Raw genomic sequence first — 10,071 nt, forward strand, 5'->3', positions numbered from 1 at the left:
TTGGTTGTGGATTGTCTTCTTCGTGGATTGTCTTCTTCGTGGATTATCTTGGTTTGTTTGCTTGCTGTTATCTTGGTTTGTTTCCTTGCTGTTGCACTGTTCGTGGGTTGTAGAGTGTTTTGTTAGTGGACTTCTCTTAGGTATCTTGCCGACGGTGAATTGTTGACGGTGAATTGCTATTATCTTGGTTTGTTCTGTTGTTGACGGTGAATTGTAGAAGTGTTCTACTGTTTGACTGTGAATTGTTTGCTCTTGCTGACGGTGAATTGTTATTATTATAATAATCATAATTATAATAATAATAATAATAATTATAATAATCTATTAATTAGTGGGGTTGAACCTTTGTTGCATAATAATTCAGATGGCTTCCGAAAAAGAAAGAGATAATTTTTGTGTTCGTTTTACCGGTAAAAATTATTCGGCATGGGAATTTCAGTTCAAGATGTATGTTAAAGGAAAGGGGTTATGGAGTCACTTAGACGATGTTTCTAAGGCTCCGACAGATAAAACTGCTTTAGATGCATGGGAAACTCAAGATGCTCAAATCATCACTTGGATTCTTAACAGCATTGATCCTCAGATGATAAATAATTTGCGCTCATTCTCAACTGCTCAAGAAATATGGAACTATCTGAAGCGCATTTACAACCAGGACAATTCGGCAAAACATTTTCAATTGGAGCTTGACATAGCCAACTATAAACAAGGTGATTTGTTTATTCAACAATATTATTCTGGTTTTTTGAATCTCTGGACAGAACACTCTGCTATTATACATGCTAATGTTCCCAAAATCTCTCTCGCGGCTGTTCAAGAGGTCTACAATACTAGTAGGCGAGATCAATTTCTCATGAAACTCCGTCCAGAATTTGAGGTTGTCAGAGGTGCTTTGCTCAATAGGAATCCTGTTCCTTCTTTAGATACTTGTGTCGGTGAACTTCTAAGGGAAGAACAACGTCTACTTACTCAAGGAAGCATGTCTCATGATGTTGTCAGTTCCGAACCTGTGGCAATTGCATATGCTGCTCAAAGTAGAGGAAAGGGTCGTGATATGCGACAAGTCCAATGTTTTTCTTGCAAACAATTTGGACATGTTGCTCGCAGCTGCAGTAAGAAGTTTTGCAACTATTGCAAACAACAGGGTCATATCATCTCTGATTGTCCCACACGTCCTCCCCGACCCGCACAACGTCCAGCTCAAGCATTTCAGGCCACTACCAACTCTGCAATTGGTTCTCTTAGTAATGGTGCATCTCCTGGTGGTGTTCTACAACCTGAAATGATTCAACAAATGGTACTTTCTGCTCTTTCGGCCTTGGGAATTCAGGGTAAGTCTTTTAATGCTCCTCAACCATGGTTTCTTGATTCTGGTGCATCCAATCACATGACGGGTTCCTCTGAATACTTGCAAAATTTACATTCGTATAATGGTAATCAACAAATTCAAATCGCTGATGGTAATAAACTTTCTATCACTGATGTTGGTGACATAAACTCTAACTTTCGTGACGTGCTTGTATCACCCGGACTTGCTTCCAACTTACTGTCGGTTGGTCAATTGGTGGATAACAATTGTAATGTTAATTTTTCTCGTGTTGGTTGTCTTGTGCAGAAGCATGTGTCGGGGAAGGTGATCGCGAAGGGGCCTAAAGTGGGAAGAATGTTTCCGCTCCAGTTTAGTTCTAGTCATTTATCTTTTGCGTGTGATACTGTTTTGAACTCTTATGAGGATTGGCATAGAAAATTGGGCCATCCAAATTCTGTTGTTTTGTCTCATTTATTTAAAACTGGTTTGTTGGGAAATAAACATGATCGTCCTGCTTCTATTTTATGTTCTGTTTGCAAACTGGCTAAAAGTAAAACACTTCCTTTTCCGTCTGGTGCCCATCGTGTTTCTACTTGTTTTGAGATGATTCATAGTGATGTGTGGGTAATGTCTCCTGCAGCATCTCATGCTAACTATAAATATTTTGTCACATTTATTGATGATTACAGTCGCTTTACTTGGATATATTTTCTCAGATCTAAGTCTGAAGTGTTTTCTATGTTTCAAAAGTTTTAGACATATGTTGAAAATCAATTTCAAGCAAGTGTTAAAATTTTTCGATCTGACTCGGGAGGTGAGTATATGTCTCATGAATTTCAGGGATACCTACAACAAAAAGGGATCTTGTCTCAACGGTCTTGTCCCAATACCCCCCAACAAAATGGGATGGCGGAGCGAAAGAATCGTCATTTGCTTGATGTAACACGCACCTTACTTCTTCAAGCTTCTGTGCCATCCCGATTTTGGGTAGAGGCTCTTTCCACAGTTGTATTCTTGATCAATCGTCTTCCTTCTACGGTTATTGATTTTGATTCTCCTTTTTTTCGCCTTTTTAAAATTCAGCCTAATTATAGTGATTTACATACTTTTGGATGTGTGTGTTTTGTTCACTTACCTCCGTTTGAACGAAATAAGCTTGGAGCACAATCTATTCAATGTGCATTTATGGGGTATAGCAACTCTCATAAAGGTTTTGTGTGTTATGATGTTTCTAATCACCGTTTTCGAGTTTCTCGGAATGTTACATTTTTTGATAATCAATATATGTTTCATTCTATTTCTCCTGCCATAAATGATATTGCTATTCTTCCTAATTTTTCGGTTATGCCTCGATCTATAGAACGTTACAAACCAGGAATCACATATGCCAGACAACGCAGGAAAGGATTAGAGAGCTCATTTGTTGTGGTCCACCAGCATTAGGATTAAATGTATCAGTACCTGGAGTTTCAGGGAAAGATTGTTGAACATTGGAAGACTAAGGAGTACCTTGAGTAAGGTTAACAACAACATTCTCAGTAATTTTCTTCTTGACTTTATCAATGCAAGCTTCTTGAGCAAGAAGGAGATATTTGAGCTTATCAAGAGAGGCGAGATCTGACCTCGAATTCATCGCAGCAACAACTGAATCATGTTCAATAGGTAACGTTTCAAGGATCAACTCAACTTGCTCGCGAAGGAGAATAAGATCTCCGATGGACATCAGAGTACTCACAATCGTGCGAACACGCTCCAGAAACTCAATGAGAGTGCACGTGCCATTGGTGAACAATCAGAGCTCTGATCGAAGTTGTCGGGACTTCATTTTTCATTTGCATATTGCAATACACATGGATTTCATCCCAAATCTTCCATAAATGACGAACAAGAATGAATTGAGACAAAAGAGCATCAAAAATGGTGGAAAGAAGCCACGTGCACAACAACGTGTTGGATGCAGTATAGGGCAAGCAACAAAAAAGATTTGGAAATATTTATCCGGGAATTATCGTCCTCAGAGATGGAGAGATGCCATTCAACAGTTTCTACGGTTTCGACCTTTGGATTGAATGAGCAAAAAGTAAACAAAGATATAGACAGGAAAAGAATAAACACATTCTTAGAAGAGAAATAACTTATCAGGAATGTAAATATATTCACTCTTCACAAACATACACTTACCAACCCGTAATACTCAACCTACGATACTCATCTATGTCATCACGTATCTCTCACATAAGCGTCCATCTCTGGAGCACAAACGAGATCATCTCACAACTAAAGTTATCTCTAACCCGAAGCTGCGAGAACATCCATATTCTCGCGTCGGCGATCTCTCGCGCGCCGCTCAAACACGAAAGCATTAAGAATAGATACAAACAGTGAATGCTAGCTCTAAATCTATCTCTAGAGTTCAGAATCAACAGATTATCATCCTAGATAAAGATTCAAGCAGTTTATCTCTAAAGCAACCTAAATCCCCAGCATAGAGCAAAAATCCAGGATAACATCAACACAGATATGTAAAGCAAGTTAAATATAACATTATAATCGGTAAATATACATAAGATTCGAGTAACTATACAAACAAACCCAGCACAAAGAAATACACAGAGAATAGAAGAGATAAACCAAACATCTCGCGGGTTGTCAGCTCCGGTTGATGAGAAATTCACCTCCGATATTCCAAGTGCATGACCCGGTGTTGTTTTCTAAGCTTATCCTAATCTAAGAATGAAAATGATGGAGTTGGAACTAAAATTTTCCCAAAACCATAACCCTAAAATGGTTCAATTGAAGAAATATAAAGACAATTCTGCGCAGGTCCGCTAAGCGGGCAAACCTCGTTGAGCGGACTACACTTATTACAAAAATATCTAGAACAATAAATAGGGGTCCGCTCAGCGGCCAGACCTCCGCTCAGCGGCCAGTAAAATTGGTTCGCCACTGGAAAGCGCGCTGGACAGGCGCTCAACGGAGCTTGCTGAACAAAACTTCTCCAAAATGGCTCCAAAATTGCTCCAAAGTGTTCCAAACTTGCCCGCTTCATTCCAAGCTTCGCAAAATATAAAATACCTACAAAAACATAAAGAAAAGCTAGTAAATGATACATAAAACAAATGAAAACTAAAGTATGCAAATATATACACAAAAGTGTGGATTTTATTACAAAATTAGAATGAATAGAATCGATAAGTGCCACAATTATATACTCAAAATAACAATATTTTTGCACTTATCAAACTCTCCCCAACTTGAAACTTTGTTTGTCCTCAAACAATGTCAAATAAATCAAAGAATTGAAAGTAATAAACCAAAGAATTGTGAATCAACAAGTTTAGAAAACCAAAAACAAATGTATGGCTTAATACAAAAACGTATAAACAAAGTAAATACTTGCCACTATCTTACAACGACAACATGTAAACGAAGCGAATCATTAGTACAAAAATCATGCAAAACATTCTAAAACAATACAAGCTATCTCATGAATCACGCCTAGCAAAATTTCATCAATGGATGAAGAACACACAAAGGTGAAGGACTTTTAACACTCATCCAACAATCTTGCAAATAAAAGATTAAATTATGCATTCATCCAAAAATTACATTGAAGATACAAAAGCAAGATCACAAGGGCTTTTCAAGGTTGTAATGTGGCTTGGTTAACAAACAAGGGATATGTCTTAAGGCTAATCGAAACAAAAACTTGCCTAAACCTAAGGGAGTGATCAATCCACTAAAGATTCAAACAACAAAACCTGGATTAAACTTCTTCCATAACCACAAGTTTCTCAAACCAATCACAATACTTATTAGCACAATTATTCACTTCTCTTTTCTTTTTCTTTTTCAAAAGTTTTTCTCTTTTTTTTTTCTTTTCTTTTCACATTTTTTTCTTTTTCACTTTTTTTCTTTTCAACCTCATAGCAACAACCAAATAAGTAGCAACCATTTCTCTCCCCAACTTGAATTCAACCACACAATCATACGAATACTCCCTACTTTCTAAGGCAAGGTAAAAATTCAAACAAAAAATCATGGTTGAGGGTTCAAGAAAACAAAGAATCAATCATCCATGCAAAAATGAGAACCAAACACTCAAAGATAAGCATTTAGCAAAAACAACATGGACAGTGATAAAAAGGCTCAAAAGGGTTTACAAATGATCACACACTCACAAGGTGAATTGACTATTTGGTTATGGTGGTTGTGCTCAAAATGAAACAAAATGCCTTGATCCTTTTCATGCTTTCATAAAATCAACATAAACAAAAGATTAAGCATAATAAAATCCAGTTAAAACAAAGTTTGTGGCCTCCAGCATATATAAGCAATGGAAAGCTTCCTCACATTTATGGTTTGGGAACTAAAGTGATTCAATCAACAAGCAAGTAATGCAAAAGAATGAATGGTATGGTAGTTGTACAAATGAAAAGTTTCCTAAACATGCTATGCTATAGAAAGCGATAAATGAGTACCTTGAATTATACACTTCAAAAACAATATCCTACCATACATCCGCAAGTTGAAACACTCAAGCTTTGGAAAATCATCTCAAAAATCTTCGAATCACCGAACAAAATTTGAGTACAAACAGCCAACAAAAGAATTAGAAAAACAAAACTAATATATACTATTAATTAGCCTTGGTGAGAGTGGGAAAAAGGAGTGAACCAAGTGGAATAGGAACCCCTCTGGTACAGAGCAGAAAAACAAAATTCTGCTATACTCGCTTAGCGGACACAGAAAAAACCAGAAAAATCAGAACAGAATCTGGTGTTTCAGCTCTCTCCACTTCACCTAAATACCTCAAATACTGAAATATAGACAAAAATTTACAACCGTTGGGGTGCCTCCCAACAAGCGCTTGTTTTACGTCGTTAGCTCGACACCTTTATTGTTTCGGTGTTTGGAAAGTAGCTTCCTCCAATCATGCCATGGTGACGTCTCACCGCACAAGCCTAAATAAAGTGTCCTAACCAAAGCACTCAACAAACGTTACGGGTACAAATATATACAATGATTAAACGAACATAAAAACCAAAGTATACAACTATATGCACAAACAAACATATATATACAAGTATGGAACAAATACAATTATTATCATACCAAAAAGAGAAAATTGGTGAATGTTGGATTCACAAGTTGAAAAGTGAAGATTTGTTATTAAAGAGCTCATCCGAGATCAACATGTTTCACCAACATTCACCAATAAAAGTATACTTATATGTAACATATACAAGTAAACTTATATGGTGAACATAAACAAGTAAACATGTACAAGTAAATATATATACAAGTGAAACTATACAATATATACGTTATATACAAAGCTCAAAACCACGAAAACTATTGCGATGCAATTCAACAACCATCCCCGGCAACGGCGCCATTTTGTTGGATGCAGTATAGGGCAAGCAACAAAAAAGATTTGGAAATATTTATTCGGGAATTATCGTCCTCAGAGATGGAGAGATGCCATTCAACAGTTTCTACGGTTTCGACCTTTGGATTGAATGAGCAAAAAGTAAACAAAGATATAGACAGGAAAAGAATAAACACATTCTTAGAAGAGAAATAACTTATCAGGAATGTAAATATATTCACTCTTCACAAACATACACTTACCAACCCGTAATACTCAACCTACGATACTCATCTATGTCATCACGTATCTCTCACATAAGCGTCCATCTCTGGAGCACAAACGAGATCATCTCACAACTAAGGTTATCTCTAACGCGAAGCTGCGAGAACATCCATATTCTCGCGTCGGCGATCTCTCGCGTGCCGCTCAAACACGAAAGCATTAAGAATAGATACAAACAGTGAATGCTAGCTCTAAATCTATCTCTAGAGTTCAGAACCAACAGATTATCATCCTAGATAAAGATTCAAGCAGTTTATCTCTAAAGCAACCTAAATCCCCAGCATAGAGCAAAAATCCAGGATAACATCAACACAGATATGTAAAGCAAGTTAAATATAACATTATAATCGGTAAATATACATAAGATTCGAGTAACTATACAAACAAACCCAGCACAAAGAAATACACAGAGAATAGAAGAGATAAACCAAACATCTCGCGGGTTGTCAGCTCCGATTGATGAGAAATTCACCTCCGATCTTCCAAGTGCATGACCCAGTGTTGTTTTCTAAGCTAATCCTAATCTAAGAATGAAAATGATGGAGTTGGAACTAAAGCTTTCCCAAAACCATAACCCTAAAATGGTTCAATTGAATAAATATAAAGACAATTCTGCGCAGGTCCGCTAAGCGGGCAAACCTCGCTGAGCGGACTACACTTATTACAAAAATATCTAGAACAATAAACAGGGGTCCGCTCAGCGGCCAGACCTCCGCTTAGCGGCTAGGAAAATTGGTTCGCCACTGGAAAGCGTGCTGGACGGGCGCTCAGCGGAGCTTGCTGAACTAAACTTCTCCAAAATGGCTCCAAAATTGCTCCAAAGTGTTCCAAACTTGCCCGCTTCATTCCAAGCTTCGCAAAATATAAAATACCTACAAAAACATAAAGAAAAGCTAGTAAATGATACATAAAACAAATGAAAACTAAAGTATGCAAATATATACACAAAAGTGTGGATTTTATTACAAAATTAGAATGAATAGAATCGATAAGTGCCACAATTATATACTCAAAATAACAACATTTTTGCACTTATCACAACGCATATTGTTCTTCCCAACTCACATACGTAGGATTCCCAATTTGCGATTTGGGATCTGCTACAGAGAGAAATCGTTCGGGAATCTGTGGAGAAACCACGAACCTCGCCATTTTGTGCCTCGAAGCACACCTTCGACTTGTTGCAGCTAGGGGTGGAAATAGGCTAGGCCGACTAACAGGGGCCTACGACCCATCCTACATAGGCTTAAGTCAGGCCAGGCTTTTTATATAAATAGAAAAGACCTAGGCTTTTTTATAAGCCTATTTAGCTAAAAAAAGGTTAGACCACATACCATATAAAAAGCCTTTTAAGCCTATGAGGCCGACCTATTTAAATAAATTTGAATAATTTTATTATTATTATATTGTATTTTATATTTTGAATTAAAATATAAAAATAAATATTAGTTACCTTAAAGAAATTATGAAAATAAGATGAAAAAAAAATCTTATGAACAATGTCATTAGTTACTTCCATAAGTTTTTTCAAACAAATAGTATCACAAAATTTATACTACTAGTTAAACTCAAATAAGTCAATACAAACAAACATTCAATCTCACTGATCTTTTAATTTGTTAGTCTATATAAAGTTTAGTTGAATGACTTATTTACAAATGTTCAAATGTAATAGGCTTTTAAGTAGGCTAACAGGCCTATCAGGTCTTCAGAAAGGCCAGGCTTAGGCAAAAAAATAAGCTTATGATAGGCTACAGGCCAGGCTTAGGCTTTGAATTTATTAGCAGGTCAGTCTCAGGCTTGGCAAAGCCTAGCTCGACCCAGCCTATTCCCACCGCAACTTGCAGCCATTGGCGATAGTTTGATTCATCTAATTTGATATAGATTTTCTGTTTGAAAGTAGTAGTGGCAACAGAAAACACTTGATCATGTGTTGAATTCGCGAATTGCAATGTTGGTGACGCCATGGAAGACGAAATCTGAATCACGCTTGTGAGTTGAGAAAAAGAAGGCTCTAAATATCATGTTAGAAGACGAAATCCACAACAGAACAGAGAAAAAATAGAAAGATAAAGAGGGGGTGGGAGAATTAGGAGAAGAATGTGATTCTGTTATTGGCTATATATATATATATATATATATATATATATATATATATATATATATATATATATATATATATATATATACTCCCTCCGGCCTTATTTATAAGCAAATATTTCTTTTTTAGGTTTATTGAGTAGTGAATGTATTTGGTCTGCATAGTAGATCAGATATATTCATTGAATCTAAAAAATGAATCTTTGCTTATAAATAAGGTCGGAGTAGTGTGTGTGTGTATATATATATATATATATATATATATATATATATATATATATATATATATATATAGGGAGCATATCAAGTGAGAGCATTTTTAAACGAGAGATGGGAGGAAGAAATATCAACCATTGGATTCATCAAGAGAGAGAATGTTATTACATTAATGAGGCTATTAATTTCTCTCTTGATGAATCAAATGGTTGTTATTTCTTCCTCTCATCTCTCATTTAAAAATGCTCTCACTTGATATGCTCCATATATATATATATATATATATATATATATATATATATATATATATATATATATATATATATATAGGACATATCATATGAGAATGCTATATTTATATGAGAATGTGAGAATGAATCTCAACCATTGAATTTTAAAATAAATGGTGGAGATTATGGGTGAATTTTTTTTCTCTCTCCTACATTTTGAAATAAATGATGTAGGAGAGAGAAAAAAAGATCCACCCATAATCTCCACCATTTATTTTAAAATCCAATGGTAGAGATTCATTTTCACATTCTCATATAAATATAGCATTCTCATATGATATGCCCTATACAGTGGCGGATCCAGAACTTTTATATGGTGGGGGCTTAAAAATAATGGATATATTTTGACTAAAGAAAAATATTTCAAATTGTTCCAAAATACATAATATAACGACAAAAAAAGTTAAAATACAAAAAAGCTTACAATTGTCCTTTACGAGTTTTCATATTTTGAAAATGTTACGTTAAACATAAATAAATAAATGACAAAAATAAATAAA

Source organism: Vicia villosa, linkage group LG2, assembly GCF_029867415.1.
Source record: "Vicia villosa cultivar HV-30 ecotype Madison, WI linkage group LG2, Vvil1.0, whole genome shotgun sequence".
Classification (NCBI taxonomy): Eukaryota; Viridiplantae; Streptophyta; class Magnoliopsida; order Fabales; family Fabaceae; genus Vicia; species Vicia villosa.